Source organism: Pristiophorus japonicus, chromosome 8 (assembly GCF_044704955.1).
Source record: "Pristiophorus japonicus isolate sPriJap1 chromosome 8, sPriJap1.hap1, whole genome shotgun sequence".
Lineage (NCBI taxonomy): Eukaryota > Metazoa > Chordata > Chondrichthyes > Pristiophoridae > Pristiophorus > Pristiophorus japonicus.
In genome coordinates this window covers 131053673-131069621 of record NC_091984.1, presented here as the reverse complement: position 1 = coordinate 131069621, position 15949 = coordinate 131053673, and the positions used below count along the sequence as shown (strand labels likewise).

At 45.7% G+C, this 15949-nt stretch overlaps 1 protein-coding gene across 1 annotated transcript in view; it reads right to left on the bottom strand.

The window, feature by feature from the left end:
- The window catches only part of astn1 (astrotactin 1), a 3463295-nt gene that overhangs the window by 29248 nt on the left and 3418098 nt on the right, over nucleotides 1-15949 (bottom strand). The gene's annotated exons all lie outside the window — the stretch shown is intronic.

Genomic DNA, 15949 nt, shown 5'->3' with positions numbered 1-15949 from the left:
ACACACTAACCTTTCTCTTCATAACAACTTACATTTATACAGAGCTTCACAGGAGCGATTATCAAACAAAATTCAGAATAGGTAGGTTTTAAGGAGCGACTTCAAGGAGGGGAGAAGAAATAGAGAACACGCAGTGAATAACATGTCAGAGAAGGACAGTGATTACCTGGGATCTAATCGATTCTTGGAACTGAGAACCGATTAGAAAAAAATGTGGCAGAAAAACATACCTTTAGCCTAGACATCATCCACAAGTGGACAACGTACTTTAACAGTAACTGCACTCGGTTTAGAGAGGGAATTCTGGAGCTTATGGCTTCAGCAGCTGTGTGAAGAAAATCTGGGATGTGCAGGTGGTCAGATTGGAGGAGCGCAGCAATCTCGGCGGGTTGCAGGGCAGAAGGAGGTTAGAGAGATAGGAAGGAGGTTAGAGAGATAGGAAGGAGGTTAGAGAGATAGGGAAGGAGGTTAGAGAGATAGGGAAGGAGGGTAGAGAGATAGGGAAGGAGGTTAGAGAGATAGGGAAGGAGGTTAGAGAGATAGGGAAGGAGGTTAGAGAGATAGGGAAGGAGGTTAGAGAGATAGGGAAGGAGGTTGGAGAGATAGGAAGGAGGTTAGAGAGATAGGAAGGAGGTTAGAGAGATAGGAAGGAGCGAGGCCACAGAGGGATTTGAACAGAAGGATAGACGCCTTGAACTTGTTTGCAACTGGATCCTATCTAGGTTAGCACAGGGAGCTACCAGCGACACCAGTGAGTCTGCAATAAGAGGTTGGGAGCAACAGCCATTGTTTTCCACCCACGCCGGTCTGCTTTTTGAGCCAAACAGAATACTGTATATACAAAAATCACCCCCATCATCTTCACCAAGGCTGTCTACACTTTCCTCATAAGGTTGACTAATGATGCCATCTCCAAGTATGGCTGCATTTCCCTCAAAGCCACTGTTACCTTCAGTCTCGAATATTCCAATGCCCTTCTGGCCAGCCTGCCAGCTTCCACCCTCCATAAATCTGAGCTCAGATAAAACTCTGCTTGCTGCCCATTAATCTAACCCGCACCAAGTCCTGTTCACCCATTACCCTTGTACTAGCTGACTTTCATTGGCTCCCAGTCCACCACCGCTTCAATCTTAAAATTCTCATTTTCGTGTTCCAATCCATCCATCCATGGCCTCGCCCTTCCCTACTTCTTACCCCCTTTAGCCCTACAATCCTCCGAGGAATATATGCTCCACCAGCTCTGGCCTCTGGTACGTCCCTCACTTCCTTCGTCCCATCATTGGTGGCCATCCCTTCCGCTGTCTAGGCCCTAAAGCTTTAGAATTCCCTCCCCAAACCTTGTTGTCTCGCTCCCTCTCTCTCCTCCTTTAAGATGTTGCTTAAAACCCACCATTACCCACATTACAACAGCGACTATACTCCAAAAAGTACTTCATTGGCTGTAAAGCTTTTTGAGATGTCCGGTGGTCGTGAAAGGCGCTATATAAATCCACAAGTCTTTCTTTCTTTTACCTCTTTGACCAAATGTTTGGTCACCAGTCCTAATGTATCCTTCTTTGGCTCGGTGTCAATTGTTGCCTGGTTGTGCTCCTGCGACGTTACTTGGGATGTTTTACAATATTTAAGGCATTATATAAGTGCAAGTTGTTGTTGTTAATGTTGCTGTCATCCTCTGCAAGATTGGCAATAATATTTCTGTTTCCAAGGCCACTGGCACAAACTATCCATTGTGCTACATTGACATTTTCCAAGAATCTCTGCAGGTATGTGAGCTAGCTATATATAAGGTGACTCTCCATCAAACGTTTATTGCCCTAATCTAACCAAATGCCTTTAACTACCCTACATAAACTAGAGGTGATCCAAAACTCGGCTGCCCGTGTCCTAACTCGTACCAAGTCCCGCTCACCCATCAGCCCTGTGCTCACTAACCTACATTGGCTTCCGGTTAAGCAACACCTCGATTACAAAATTCTCATCCTTATTTTCAAATCCCTCCATGGCCTTGCTTCTACCTATCTCTGTAATCTCCTCCAACCCCACAACCCTCTGAGATGTCTGTGCTCCTCTAATTCTGCCTTCTTGAGCATCCCTGATTATAATCGCTCAACCATCGGTGGCCGTGCCTTCTGTTGCCTAGGCCCCAAGTTCTGGAACTCCCTGCCTAAACCTCTCCGCCTCTCTTAAAACCTACCTCTTTGACCAAGCTCCTGGTCACCTGTGTTAATTTCTACTTATATGGCTCGGTGTCAAATTGTTTTATCTCATAATACTCCTGTGAAGCGCTTTGGGACGTTTGTCTACGTTAAAAGCGCTATATAAACACAAGTTCTTGTTGTTAACTAGAATAATGCAGCATATCTACACTCTACTGTCCTTTGCTTGAGACAGAAAGTGAAGTGTTGTGCATTTAAAGATGATAGTGGAGTATTAAACTACTTTGCGAAACATAAATAATCTTGATTTTCTGGAAGAGTCGGGAAAGTTAACAACACAAGAAGTTCAGGATTACACCATGTTAAGTGACATGTGAGACTTGCATGAAACAAATGCCTATGAAAAGGGCAATTCTCCAGCTAGGGCAAAGTTAGCCTTTGAAGTTAGGTGCCCAATTCCTTAAATAGGTGTTTGTTAAATAGCCACCTATTTAAGAATGACAGATTGGTCAGTGTGAATGAGCCTGTTGCAGCAAACTGAAACCTCCAGTGGAGAGCGGGTCTCAGACCAACAAACACTGCTCTCCCCCATTTACCTTCCGAGCTCTGCATTCTATTTACAAATGGTCTTGATGGTGAGACTTCCTCTTTAAAGCGGGAGGGAGGGGGGGGGGGATGGAGGCCAGGTGAGATAAGGAAAATCAGTCAAGGTTCCCTGTCTTGGTTGCATTCCAGAAACCTGGTTGCAAATAATGTATGCAAATGTTGAGTGAGAATAGAACTGAGCTTGGCTATATAATTTAATAAATAGCCCCCCCTCCCTTGCCCCCCGATCCCCACATAAAAATATTCAAAAAAGAGTGAGAAGGTCACAGGCACTTGAATTAATCAGCATTTATGGAGAATGCAGTGACAATTCTGAGTCATTATTAAACACTGGGGCATGTGTTTTTGACCAGAGTGAAATTCTAGTTCAGCATGCCAAGGAAGCCTAAAACGAGACCACACCTTCAACTCCACCTCCTCTCACCAATTGGTATGGGACTTCACTGCATGCACTGTTGTTAAAGATCGCAAATGTGTTAAGCTTGCAAATACTCTGTGAAATATGTCAATGTTCTGGACTATGCCTTTCCACAACCTGTTGCTTAATGTATGGACTGTTTCTGATGCACTTTTGAACACTTGCCCAGTTGGATCATACTTTGCTGCTGGGCTCCAATTAAATGGTTTAGGTAATGTCTACAATATAGATGATATGTGCTGAGAGAGAGCGAGAGAGAGAGAGAAAAAGAAAAACAGAGAAAGGAAAAGGTGCAGAAATTGCTCCTTTTTACAGCCCTTTCGCGCCTTCGGGGGCTGATGGGGCGCAATGGTGTTTTTGCCCAGAGGAGGAGGAGGGGGCGATAACGCCTCCGGGGAAATTGGCCCAGAGGTTTAGGGGGCTGCTGTGACACTAGCGCCACACCCCACGGTTGTGCGCGCCGACCCCTTCACGCCCTGCAGGGGAAATTGCGAAGCTGGCGGACATCCGCCGCTGGGGCACCCCTTAATGAGGAGGCCTTTACCATCCTGGGCCACCATTTTAATTTTGTCAGCAGACTATTGCATGGGCCCAATAATGGCGGCCCTTGGGTTGACTAAACTGCCATCATGCGGCCCGGCACTCCGATTTGGGTGTCGGTCCACTGGCCCGGTCGATCGCGTCCCTGGCGGCCCAGCGGCTGGCCACTAAAGGGCCTGCAGAGGGTGCTGCGGCCCTCCCCTTTATGTGAAGGGGAGGGGCATTGTAGCGCGTCAATGTTACACGGATGATCCATGTAACGCTGGCCTCCTCAGCGCGGCACCACAATCAGCTCTGCACTGCTGCTCCGGGGAGGAGCACCCCTGGAAGGAAGCGAAATGCCGAGGATAGAGCTCTGCTTTCTTTGCGGGGCACACGGCCCAATTCCATGTCGGGGTCGGGACCTCCTGGCCGGGCAATAAAAGCCCCGATCGGACCGAAGGGCAATTTCATTTCCAAACCCTTTTCTCTAATTACAAGGTGTGTTATAATTAATTTGAATGATCTACAAGAATAGTAATTTCAGACCATAATCTAGTATTTCAGCAGGATTCAAAGATATTAACTTTTTAATATTCTTTATGTTTTATAATCCAGAACAGCTGTGTGCCGAGTAAATAGTGCTGCGGTGCCTTGGTGTGAATGCTGCTTGGTTTATCACGACCACACAGGAATACCCTGTAAATAGAATTAATTTGTTAATCTGTTCAGATTGTTTTCACTTCTTTCTGGCTTCTCTTTCTGTCCCCTTTCCAGTTCCTTAGTGATTCCATTTTGTTGTTAAGTTCCCAACATTGATCCATTCTCCTTAAAGCGCTGTTGTACAGCTTCCAATGGCATTGGCTAGTAACCCACCCAAATGGCCTTCATGTGCAAGCCGAGATATTGTGCATAAACAGGCTATTAAGGATATCTGAGCCAATTACTGGCTTGCTCCTCAAATTCTGGTTGCACTTCAGTCCCATGCTCCTGATCTTTGGGCACCCTGTGCGGAGGGGAGCGGGCAGGTCAGAAGGCCTCCTCGTAGGATTGCTCCTGGGCACGGCCAAGGTGGCCATCAGCCGGTCCAGGCAGCGGGCGGTCAAGGGGGTCATTCAGCCTGACGGCCTGCCTCTCTTCCGCGGTTACATTCAAGCCAGGGTGTCCCTGGAGATGGAGCTCTCGGTGTCCACTGATACGCTCGTGGCCTTCCTTGAGAGGTGGGTGCCGGAGGGACTGGAATGCATCATCACCCCCAGGAACAGGATTTGATAAAGTTCCCATGTTAATTTGGATTATATGTTCTAATGCCCTTTTTAAAAAAAAGGGTACTTAATTTAAACGTCCTTAAAAAATATCTGTAGAGCTGTTGAATTGTGAGTGGCTTAGCCAGTCACGTGATGTTCACAAGACTCAATAAAACCCCAGTCAGTTGGGTTTAGGGGATCCACGATGAGGTATGCAGTTGTGAGTCTAATGGATGAACTGGGAATGTGTAGTGTGATTGTTAAACCTTGGTTAATAAACCAACTAGTTCTTAATGGCAATGTGTTGGTGTGAATTCTTAAGCAAAGAACCCAAGAAGCCATGAAGCAAATAGATTGCATCAAGCAACCTGCACTTTCTGGGAGGAGACACTGCATAGCGACCAGGAACAGGAACCATGACTAAACGTTCCTCTCCCTGCCCCAGACGCATGGGGACTAGTGATAGCATCCTAATTTTGCCCTTGCTGATGGACAGTGCGGGCACTGAACCTGGGACCCTCCTGGTCTGTTTGGCTCAGCGACATACCAGTGGTGTGCATTTACCACCTAAGCCATCAGGGAGGCTTATTCAATTACAGTATTTCTATTTCGTAAATAACAATGAGAAGGACTCTCAATAGCCTCACTGTGTCAAACCGACTTCTAAATTGCGATGCTACTGGTTTGCACTATACCCCAATTGCAGTTGGCCAGCAGCTCAATGGCTACCTCCCAGAATCTGAATAAATGATGAATTATCAATGCCGAAAAATCATTCTTTGATGCCAACTTTATAAAAGGGAGGTCAAAGTCTCTCTTGCCTCATGACAACATCAAAAACTCTGCAGACACTAATCTTACTATATTGCTGTAACCTGGCCCAGGCTAATGTGGTTAGTATGGTTTTGTAAGTTAAATACATGCACATGTTTGCAGTTAGAGAGACCTAGTTTCGGATCCAAGAGACAGCGAGCGATATGGCCCAGAAAACATCTGCAGGCACTATGACCATCAGCTCATTTGGCACGGAACCCACATCCAAAACATTACCTACTTGCGCACAGCCACCTTCTATCATCATCTTCACCATCTGCTGCAAATTATTCTGAATATAAAATGGAACCTATGACCTCCTTTAGAAAGGATTAACCCTCTCGAAACTGGGTTATGAATACTGAAGCACAATTCATTCGGGTAATCGTCGCAACAGAGAAACCATCTTAACCATGGCACCTTGCTCCCAACACCTCTGCTCTGGTATCCAACTCCACGTGACTGCCCTTGCGGCGTTCCAATCAGTGCATCTTCCGCAAAGGCTCCTCTTTGTCCCCCTCCCCCTGTACCGTCACCTCCAGAAGCCCCCAAGGAGCTATCCTAGGGATCCTCCTCCTTCTCATCTACCTGCTTCCCCTCGACAACATCATTTGCAGACATGCCGTTAGTTTTCATATGTACGCTGATGATACCTGGCTGTACCTCAACATCACTTCTTTCGACCCCATCTGAGCTGGTTGTCTGATATCCAGCCTTGAGCCATATGGTACTGAATTAGCAACTCAGAGGTCGTGGGTTCAAACCCCACCCATGGTGAGTTGTGAAATTAAATTCAATAAATCTGGTAAATTTTGGATAATCACCATGAGCTGACTATGAAACATAAGTTTGTGGATTGTTGTAAAAACCCAACTGATTCATTAATATACTTCAGGATAGGTACGTAACACCCATAACTAGCCTGGTTTACAATAACTTCAGCCCCACACTCTGTGGTTCATTCGTAGCACCCTCAGGACAACCAGTGATTGGCAATAAATATCGCCTGGCCAGCATTTCCCACATCCCAAGACCAAGGACCCGAACTCGGTCGAACCAAAGGCCCACCCAAGTGCCGCCCAAAGGACCGCCGAGAGACCAGGCCATACTTTGCCTGCAAAATTCTTCTAAAAGAGGTGGCAGTACTGCCCGGCGACCAATCAATGGCTTACACAGTCAATCTGGGTGGCAGCGGGCAGGAGCTCTCAATCGCGGTGGCAAAGGCTCTTGCCGCCCAAGTGCCACCAATGATGGAGTCTAGCCCAGGGAGGGTAGAAGACCTGAAATTAAAATCATAGCAAGAAAAAAAAAACGTAACACCTTCAGGGGACCCCATCCAGGTAAGTCGCTGTAAAAAACAAATTCATTATTTTCAATAACTTTTTTTGCAGGTCTTTGTACTTACTGTCGGGCTTAAAACAGCCTCCACGCAGCAGTCCTCCCCCTGTTGGCCCGACTTCCGCCGACTCCCGCCGGCACCAATCTGGCAGCTCGCTGGGCGGGAGGTCACTTACGCTACTTGGCCGCCAGAGGCCGTCAGCAGGCAGTTCCTGCTGTATTCTCCTCCCGCCCGTTCCAGCCCAAGTGGAAAATGGCAAAGAGAGGAAAACGGCAACAAAACCCGGCAGCAGTGGCGGTAAGGCCACCAATATCGGGCCCTTACAAATATTTTTAAAAATAAGTGAGTCACAACTTCCTCCATTTCAATATCAGGAAGAGCAAATGGTACTGGTCTAGCAACCGAGAGGTCGTCAGTTCAAATGTCACTGTGGCAAGTTGTGAAATTGGTACTGCTGCATCCGTCACAAACTTTGCTCCCTTGCCATTGATTCCATCCCCTTCCCTGGTCACCGCCTCAGGCTGAAGCAGGCTGCTTGCAATCTTGATGCATCGTCAACCCAGAGCTCAGCATTGAACCATGATTATTCTCCATCACCAAGACAGCTTATTTCAAACTTTATCACACTGCTCACCTGCGGCACTGTACCTCAGCGACTGAAGTTCTGACGTGTGCCTTTGTCACCTACAGACGTGACTAATGGTCTCGTTGCTGTCTGCCCATCTTCATCCTTCCATAAAACTCCATCATGTCCAAAATCCGACCTCATGTACCCTGACATGCTGGCCCAACACCCCATCTTCATTGACCTACACCAGCACCCTATTCAATTCCAAATCCTTACCCTCATCTATGACTCCCTTGCCCCATTACTGTAAACTCTTCCAGCCCTTTTATCGTCACCCAAATGCTCTGGCCATCTGACTATGGCTCTCTGTGCAACCCCTGCCTTCATCTCATCATTGATCAGAAAGTTCAACTGCTTCGGCCCTACTCCCTGGAAAACTTCTTACCTTCTCTACCTTTAAAAACCTTCTCAAAGTTCATCTCTTCACCCAAGTTTACAGCCACCTGGCCTAATCTCTCCCTTCTCAGCTTGGGGACTGTTTTCAGTTGCCCTCATGAAGTGCCTTGGTATGTTTCTTTACTTCAAAGGTGCTTTATGAATAACTTGTTGTGATGAGGTCACCTGTACAAGATTAGTTCTGTCTCAAGACGACATTTATTTACCACCTCTCTAGATTGTTTTAAATCCAATAGTTTTTTGGTTACTTTCTTCTCTGTTTTAGGCCCAAGCCCACTAGAACCACTCATCTTCTCCTAGCCAAGAGGACAACCCTATTCTCTTGCTTCCTCTGTAAACCTTGCTCAGTTGCTGGCTGTCTCAGCTTTGACGTAGAGGATTATGTGTTCAAGCTAGGGGTTACTGAACTGTATGCACGATGAGTATGCTCACAGGTTGGTTGAGCTGTTGAGTTGTGAGTGACTTAGCCAGTCACATGATGTTCACAAGACTCAATGAAACTCCAGTTAGTTGGGTTCAGGGGGTCCACAATGAGGCAGGTGGTTGTGAACCTGGTGGATGAACTGGTAATGTGTAGTGTGGAGTCCATTATTAAAGAAGCAGTAGCAGGACATTTGGAAAAGCATAATTCGGTCAGGCAGAGTCAGCATGGATTTATGAAGGGGAAGTCATGTTTGACAAATTTGCTGGAATTCTTTGAGGATGTAATGAACAGGGTAGATAAAGGGAAACCAGTGGATGTGATGTATTTGGACTTCAAGAGGCATTTGACAAGGTGCCACATAAAAGGTTACTGCACAAGATAAAAGTTCATGGGGTTGGGGGTAAGATATTAGCATCGATAGAGGATTGGCTAACTAACAGAAAACAGAGAGTCGGGATAAATGATTCATTCTCGGGTTGGCAACCAGTAACTAGTGGGGTGCAGCAGGGATCAGTGCTGGGACCCCAACTATTTACAATCTATATTAACGACTTGGATGAAGAAACTGAGTGTAACGTGGCCAAGTTTGCTGATGATACAAAGATGGGAGGAAAAGCAATGTGTGAGGAGGACACAAAAAATCTGCAAAAGGACATAGACAGGCTAAGTGACTAGGCAAAAATTTGGCAGATGGAATATAATGTTGGAAAGTGTGAGATCATGCACTTTGGCAGAAAAAAAATCAAAGAGCAAATTATTATTTAAATGGAGAAAAATTGCAAAGTTCTGCAGTACAGCGGGACATGGGGGGACACTTGTGCATGAAACACAAAAGGATAGTATGCAGGTACAGCAAGTGATCAGGAAGGCCAATGGAATCTTGGTCTTTATTGCAAAGGGGATGGAGTATAAAAGCAGGGAAGTCTTGCTACAGCTATACAGGGTATTGGTGAGGCCACACCTGGAATACTGCATGCAGTTTTGGTTTCCATATTTACGAAAGGATATACTTGCTTTGGAGGCAGTTCAGAGAAGGTTCACTAGGTTGATTCCGGGGATGAGGGGTTGACTGATGAGGAAAGGTTGAGTAGATTGGGTCTTACTCATTGGCATTCAGAAGAATAAGAGGTGATCTTATCGAAACATATAAGATTTTGAGGGTGGATGCAGAGAGGATGTTTCCACTGATGAGGGAGACTAGAACTAGGGGGCATAATCTTAGAATAAAGGGCCGTTCATTTAAAACTGAGATGAGAATGAATTTCTTCTTGCAGAGGGTTGTAAATGTGGAATTTGCTGCCTCAGAGAGCTGTGGAAGCCGGGACATTGAATAAATTTAAGACAGAGATAGACAATTTCTTAACCGATAAGGGATTAAGGGGTTATGGGGAGCAGGCAGGAAAGTGGACCCGAGTCCATGATCATATTAAATGGCAGGGCAGACTCGAGGGGCTGTATGGCCTACTCCTGCTCCTATTTCTTATGTTCTTATGTAAACCTTTGCTAATTAACCAACTCGGTCTTAATAGCAATGTGTTTCTATGAATTCTTAAGCAAAGAACCCATGAAACAAACACATTACAGTTACCATCAAATCTCTGGCTACAAGCGCAGGTCAGAGGCTGGTCACTCCGTGAAGACTTTCTAACCTCACGACAAGGCACAAGTCGGGAGCATGATAGAATACCCACCACTTGCATGGATGAGGGCAGCCACAACAAAAGTCAAAAAACACACCAACTAGGGACAGAGCAAGCAGCCTGCTTGATTGGTGCTCTGCCACTGAACTCATTATCCAGTCCCTCCAACAGCGGTTCAGTGTGGCTGCAAGACATATTATCTACAGGATAGCAACTCACCAAGTTTACTTCACATCACGTTAACTTCACCAGCACCTCCCAGCCCTCTGACCTCTGACATCATGTCAACTTCACCAGCACCTCCCAGCCCTCTGACCTCTGTCACCAAGAAGGACAAAAGCAGCAACTTAATTGGAATACCATTATCTCAAAGTTCTCCATCATGTTCCACACCAGCCTAACTTGGATGTACATCATCACTGGCTCAAAATCCTGGAACTGATTACCTAGTATAATTGTGGGAGCCTCATCACTACAAGGACAGCAGCAATTCAGTGGGAAGGCCCACTACCACCTTCTCAGGGCTACAGGGGATGGCCAATAAACACAACCTTGCCAGCCTCACCAAATATCAAGAAAAATAAAAAGCTCCAGGCCCAATGAGTTGGTACACCAGCATTCAGGTACTATCTCAAATTTTCATACCTTCATCCCTCTGCAAAATTCAGCTGATTTCAGCATGGTTGACTCTTTGGGGCCGAAATTCAGCCTCTCACTATTGGAAAGCGGCGGCCATGTGCCAGAGTCGAATGGCCGCAGATTTGCGGTCCAATGGCCACCGCCAGCGAAATTCACCATTTCCACCCCGCTGCTGCCGACCGGTCCTAAGTGTGTCATCAAAGTCCGCACCGCCGATCTCCCGCACCTTCAGCCAAATTCAGCATGAAAAATCTTCGTTCCACCGAGCGGTGCCCCCGACAGTTTTTTCTGTCGGTCCATCTTAGTTTCAGTGTGTGCGACATGGCAGCACTGCGATTATTCAAGGGCAGGGCGCACTGCCGCGGTCGCCATGTTTTTTTTTGTCGGCCGACTGGCAGGTCAGGCCGACAATTATGCCCCTCCCAGGGGTCAGCCGGGTCACCAACAGGCAGACTGGCACCCCCTCTTGGGTGCCAGGCCTCTGGCCCGGCTAAAACCATCCCTGGTGGCCCAGTGGACCGAAGTTTTAAAATGGCGAAGGCTCTCCCCCTTTAAGTGAAGGGGAGAGCTGCGGTGACGCACACGTGTCGTGACGTCATCACCACTCCGCTGATGATTGACAGCGGCGGTGACTCCATCGCGCCTCCACTTCCGCCCCTCTCGTTGTCGATCTTCTGCTCACTGCCCCATTAGGACCCACTTCTGTTCCGCCTGAAAAAAAATGACAAAGCGCCAAATTTCGCGAAAGAGGCCACCTCGTCCAGCGTGGTGGAAAAAACTCTTTATAAACGGTAGTCGCGCCAGGTTTGCGGCGGGCCTCAATTTCTATCCCTTTATGTGAAGGAGGTTATGATATATCTGTCTAAAGTGGTGGCACTTCAAAGTCATTCCCCAGTTACAAAACGCTTTTGAATGTCCACAGATGTGAGAAGGTGCTATATGAATGCAAGTTCTTCCTTCCCTATTGTAAGCACTGTAAATAACTATCATCCATTTTTAGACACTAAATTAGTTGGTTTATGAGAAATTACAGACCTTGGGAAAATGCAGACATATAGGGGCCAAAATTGCCCACCGCCCGAATTGAGGCGCACCTACCATTTTCGATGTGTTCTGGCGGCCCCAAGGCATGAGGCATCTTAACATTCGAAATTCAGTACTTCGGGGATTTTTTTGGAGCGGGACGGAAGTGGCCTCATCGATGGGGTGGGGCAGAGTGACCGTCACTAGCAGGGCAGAGTCAGACATCAGCGCCGTGCTGATGACGTCATCGTGCTGGGGCGTCACAACGTCTCTCTCCTTCAGTTAAATGGGAGGGCCGCTGCGAACTCTGCAGCCATTTTAGTGGCAAACGCTGGGCCACCAGGGAGGATTTTGGCCGGGTCAGCAGCTTGACACCCATGAGGGTGGTGCCAGGCTGCCTGTTGGCAGCCCGGCCGAACCCGGGGCCATAATTATTGGTCGGCTGCGCTGCCAAGTCACAGAGAGGGTACCGACAGCAAGAGCAATTTCCCGAGGGGCAATTTCATGAATGGGTCCCCGACAGTGGTCAGGGAAACAGACGGAGTGTTCCCCTACACCGCTCCAAACCTGAGGAAGGGCAATTTTCAAAATGGCGACCCCTCCACGGAGACTCGGCGGCCAGTCCGCACCAACCCATGGCAGCTGCTTTCAGGCGGCCAGAGGCCTTATACAAAGGAGCAATTTTGGCCCCATAGATCAGGATAGTTTAGCATTATATAGGAGAATAAGCACCCCCAGATAGTTAGAGCATTATACAAGAAAGTAAAAACTTGCATTTATGTAGCGCCTTTTATGACCTCAGGACATTCCAAAGTGCTTTACAGCCACTGAAGTACTTTTGAAGTGTCATCCCTGTTGTAATGTAGGAAATATAGGAATCTAACCGGGCTTGGATACATCAGGACAGGTACACTGGTATATAGCCAGGACACAACACAAAATCAAAATACTGCGGCTGCTGGAATCTTAAATAAAAACAGAAAATGCTGGAAATCTCAGCGGGACAGGCAGCATCTGTGGAGAGAGACATAGTTAACATTTCAGGTCGATGATCCTTCGTCGCAACAGTTTTGACGAAGGGACATCGACCCGAAACGCTAACTCTCGCTTCTCTCTCCACAGATGCTGCCTGACTGGACATATCAGGATAGCTATATTGGTATACAGGACTATAACCAGGCCTAGATATATCAGGATAGCTATACGGGTATATAGGAATATAACCAGGTCTAGATATATAAGGAAAAATTTACCATTATATCAGAGTTTAACTTGAGCTCTGTGATAATTATAATAGGTTGCACTAGATAACTTAGTTCCCTGAGGATTATCAGTGCCATATGTTGGTCACAAGTGCATACTCTCCCCATATTTTATGCAAGGCAGATCCCAACACTGCAGCGATTTACTTTCCCACCTCAATACACAATTGTTATTGAATTTGAGTTCACCATTGTCAGTCAGTCCAACCAGGCCAACAGCAGTTATCTTGTCCTGTTTAGTCTCAACACCAATCTGAACGTAAGAAGATAGTTCAGGGCAAGTGAAATGTAAATATAGTTGAAATCAGGACATTTTAAATAACTTTAACAAATTTTTCAAATCTATTAACAAAATTGAATCAGCGAAGTAAGATTAATGATATTTAAAAGTTGCAATAACTAAGCTTAATGTGCAAATTTAGAAGTGGAGGTGAAAGGACAAAATCCATCAGCCTAGATCTACAAATGACTGTTACTTTAACGACAATGTCGATTCATTTAGCGTAACTGGGTTAATTCAGTGTTAAAAATTACACCCATCATAACAAGCTTGAGTGCAGGACAGCATTAAGGTCTGAAAGAATTTTAAAAAATTAAATAAACCAAAGGTCGCGGTTAGGTGATGCCGAACTTGGGTGTTGAAAGTCTGATTGTTGAAGGAGAAAAGAAAGACTTAAAGACTTGCATTTATATAGTGCCTTTCATGACCACCGGACAACTCAAAGCGCTTTATAGCCAGCGAAGTGCTTTTGGAGTGTAGTCACTGTTATAATGTGGGAAGAGAAGATTGACAGAGGTCAGTCCCACAGTTGCGATGTCCCAGAAAGGAATGAGTTCACGTAGCAGACTTTGTGATGAGTCTTCATTTCAACACTTTGGGGATGTGATGAGGAGAGCATAATTGGAACAGATAACACAAGAACATAAGAATTAGGAGCAGGAGTAGGGCATTCGGCCCCTCGAACCTGCTCCGCCATTCAATATCATGGCTGATTTTTTACAACTCCACTTTCCTGCACTATCCCCATATCCCTTGATTCCCTTAATATCCAAAATCTATCAATCTCTGTCTTGAATATACTCAAAGACTGAGCCTCCACAGCCCTCTGGTGTAGAGAATTCCAAAGATTCACCACCCTCTGAGTGAAGAAGTTTCTCCTCGTCTCAGTCCAAAATGGCCGACCCTTATTCTGAGACTGTGACCCCTGGTTCTAGACTCCCCAGCCAGGGGGAACATCCTCCCTACATGTACCCTATCAAGCCCTGTAAGAATTTTGTATGTTTTAATGAGATCACCCCTCACTCTTCTAAACTCTAGAGAATATGGGCCTAGTCTACTCAATACCCCCAACCCATAAATCAGTTTGGTGAACCTTCGTTGCACTCCCTCAATGGCAAGTATATCCTTCCTTAGGTAAGGAGACCAAAACTGTACACAATACTCTAGGTGCGGTCTCACCAGGGCCCTATATAATTGCAGTAAGACGTCTTTACTCTTATACTCAAATCCTGTTGTAAGAAAGGCTAACATACCATTTGCTTTCTTAATTGTTTGCTGTATCTGCATGTTAACTTTCAGTGATTTGTAAGAAACAAGGGAGGAAAGTTAAGATCACTGACGATAGTATGAGTAGAACTGGATGGCACAAGAAAGATCGGGGCAAGGAAATAGTGGTTGAAACCCATCAATGAGAGGATCAAAGACCCACAAGTGTGTGAGGGGTATGATCAGAAATCAGCCTCCTCCAGATATGGGAGCCGCATTCAATTCAGAGATAGATTTAGTTTTATAGAGAATTGACTGGTTGATAGGAAAATCAATTTTTCATTGCCCTGGAAGAGTTAAAAACACGAGATGAAGACAGAAGTAAAATGATCATATTGAAATGTTTAGCTGAGTTGGATGGCAAGAACACTGATGGACAGTATTACTTCACTTTGCAGTTAACCATATGACTCATTATTTCGATGCTAATCTCATTAATAAATTAAAGCAACAAGATGATTAGTTCATCAATCATTCGGATCTATTTAGAACAAGCGAGCAGACTGTCAAAATGGAGGCTTGGCAGAGGTGAAATCAAACTCTTGGGCTGCAAGCAACACTATTCTCCATTGGGGATTAGAATCTGATCTACCCAGAGCGCAGAATAAACTTCAAAGTTATCATGACCTTCAAAGTTGATATCTTTCCAATCTTCACAAAACCACGTTTGATGAGATCATTTTCTGAAAACGTCCCAAACAACATTGTGATAAGAATGGCAGACAAAATTTCTGCCCAAACATGAAAGCCTTTTAATAAATGGGTTAACGACAGGTTTGCTTAAGGAACCCCCTTTTTTTATAAAGAGGGAACCTCACCATCGGGGCTATGTTAAAAGAGGGAGCCTCACCATTGAGGACACATTTAAAGACAGAGCCGCACCAAATGGGCCATCTTTAAAAAGGGAATCTTGCCCCAAGAACCCCATTTAAACTTTTGCCAAAAGGACCCTGTTTAGTACAATGATTCACACAATCTGAACTACCTGTAAATAAGGACTCTTGCCATTCATAACACTTTCTAAAGAGGGAGTTTCATCATTGGCAACCTTTTCAAAAGAGGGAGTCTCATTTGAGCTTTGTTTTTGTTTCAGTGGACTTGTCCAGGGTATATTAAGTCCAGTCTGGAGTCCAGGATCATGGCCATAAGTATGCAGGCATTTGGTTCATTGTGTTGAATTTGAGAGGGCCCAACCTCTACTTTGTGATGGGGCAGTCTTGTCAGCAGAAGGTATTACCTTGAGGAAAGAAAGACAGGGTTCCATTTATGCAAATCTAACGGAATTATCTCAAA